This window comes from Limulus polyphemus, unplaced genomic scaffold, assembly GCF_000517525.1.
Source record: "Limulus polyphemus unplaced genomic scaffold, Limulus_polyphemus-2.1.2 Scaffold11913, whole genome shotgun sequence".
Lineage (NCBI taxonomy): Eukaryota > Metazoa > Arthropoda > Merostomata > Xiphosura > Limulidae > Limulus > Limulus polyphemus.
In genome coordinates, this window is record NW_013677523.1 from 8,328 (window position 1) to 11,030 (window position 2,703).

The following is a 2,703-nucleotide window of genomic DNA, read 5'->3' on the forward strand; positions in this document are numbered from 1 at the left end:
GGCATAGCATCCTTAAAAATTAAAAAACGTGGCTGTGGGGTAACGTTTGTTTGTTCTGAATTTTGCGCAAAGCTGCACGGGGGCTATCTGCGGTAGCCGTCCCTAATTTAGCAGTGTAAGACTAGAGGGAAGGCAGATAGTCATCACCACCAACCGCCAACTCTTGGGCTACTCTTTTACCAACGAATAGTGGGATTGACCGTCACATTATAAAGCCCCACGGCTGAAAGGGCGAGCATGTTTGGTGTGACTGAGATTCGAACCCTCAGATTGCTAGTCGAGCGCCCTAACCACCTGGCCTGTGGGGTAACACAAGTTATGTTTGTAGGATAACATGGAAAAGAATAATGAAGGAAGCGATAGATTCTGATGGAAGATTTATATTTATATGACAGGAATAGAAAATACTTCGACAGAATTAATGTTATATAGATTGAAGTCGCTAAATAAAATTTATTTTACAAAGATGTTAACATAATATTAACGAAAGTTGGCACGATTGTATGACGTGTGTTGAATCTGATTTGTGGTTAACTGTTTCTTAATAAATCCAGGCCTCGTGGTCAGCGTGTTGTGCTACATTAACTGTATCGAAGTGTCGAAACACGACGTCGTTATAAGAGTGTCACATGATTCCGTTCATATTTGTTTGGCAAAACCTTTTTTTAGTGTATTCTGTTACCAGGCTTCCCTCCCTCTGTTCAGTAGTCCAAACTTACACTACTGGTCTGTATAAACCAGAATGATAAAAGAAAACGTATTTCCATTGTTTGTTTCACATAGTCGGAATTTACTACGATATTTCACGATCAGTTGAGTGTGTTGCACAGATAATGAAAGTACGGTGGGGGAAAACAAATGGCTTTTTTTGAATTTCTTTCTTAAGTAAGTCTATATTTCACAAAATATATTTTAGTAAGTTATAACTGTGTACGTTACCTATAATTAACATTGTTCAATTGAGGAACCAACAAAAATAATTCAATGGTTTATTTAGGCTGTTACCTTGACATAAGAACATTCAGTTACAGAATTGAAGCCCTTGTACTTTAATGTTCCAAATAATCGTACATCTAGGATCATTAATTTTGGAGAAATTAACCACTCTCCACGATGCTTATTTGGGTTTGTATGATATTTTTCGGTATCTTTAACGAAAAACACAAAATTCAATTTCATACTATGATTTCAACCTGTACAATCATTACATTCGAAATATGAATATTTCCACCATGCACTATCACTTGAAACACGAGAGTATGTGTATTAAGCAACAAAGATAGTATTTGATACGTTACAATGTGCAATAAAGGGTTAAGTGTTTCTATCCAGTAACACAACCCGTTAGAGACTAAAGCTTGGTTATTCTAAGTATTTACATGAGGTTTTGTTTTGTCAAAGCAATTTGTATAGCACGCTGTGATTGGTTCCAACAAGTGTCAATCAAAGCGTTAATCGAGATCTCCACCTACTGCCCTGGTGGTAGTCTGTAGAATCCTTGTGCAAAATATTATATTCCCCCTAGCCAACAAGAATGATAACGCATTTGTTTTCGTTGGTAAGTCAGAAGTTAAAGTTTTTGACTTGTACATTAAGTGACTAAGGTGTCCATAATAATCTTTTAAGCTTACACTGTTCGTGATGAACTGCTCACAGTTTCGATATTGAAAGCATTCAAACTAGCATTTTGAGTTAGCTCTCTCTTTTGAAATGAAATTAATAACAGTTGTATAAGTTTTATTAACTCCTAGTTCACTTTTCTCTACCAGAAAGTAGTTTATTCTTTTTATTTCGAGAATAACCAATAGCGGAAGAAACGGTTTGTTGTATAGTCTTATGCTAAGACTAATAGATGTCGCTGAGCCCACAAATTTTAATAAGATAAGCAATATCTAACGAAGTTAAAAGAGAATGACACAAATAATAGCGGAAATACGTTTCTTTATTTTTATTTTTTTCTAGAAGACCTCATCGGACATTGTTTATTGTTGGAGGTGAAGTTTTTTGTACGGGAATGCCCACCCTCACTTCATGTGCGGGAGGGGGAGGTATACTTCAAATACAGGTTATTTCCCCTTGGTGCTTTCTTATACGTTCAAATATGGATCAATGGGATTGTAATTATGTGCTTTGTATGAAACGAAGTTTTATCATTAGCTATAAGTTGTCTGACCTTGCAGGTACTGCTGCTTTACAAGTAATGATTTTCCTAATTTCTAATTAATTAGTAAACGAGGTAGCCATATTAAATAACCACTTTGATAACATAGGCCTGCTAATTTAATCTTCATAAAAGTTGGTTTGGTTTTAATAACGGATTCTCTATAATTCAGTTATGCAGATTTCGAAAATTATATTCATTTATTTTCTATCACGTATTTTTTAGAAATCGGGAAGAAAGACACTCTTACTTAGATCAAATTATTATTTCGGTTACCACCATAACCATTTTTTATTATTATTGTTACGTCTCCGTTTGTTAATTAATTTTCCGTAACTACGTTCCGACGAAACTTTAGCGACTTTACGATACACTTAATTTCAACAATCACGCTAAAACAAACGCTGTAACAACGAACGTGCTCAACTTCAATAATACTCTCTGACTGCAGGTCAATTACTCACTGTCTACACACACATGACATTATTATTCCGTCACGTTGTCAGCCTTATATATATACCAGACTACCCTATATCTAGTAA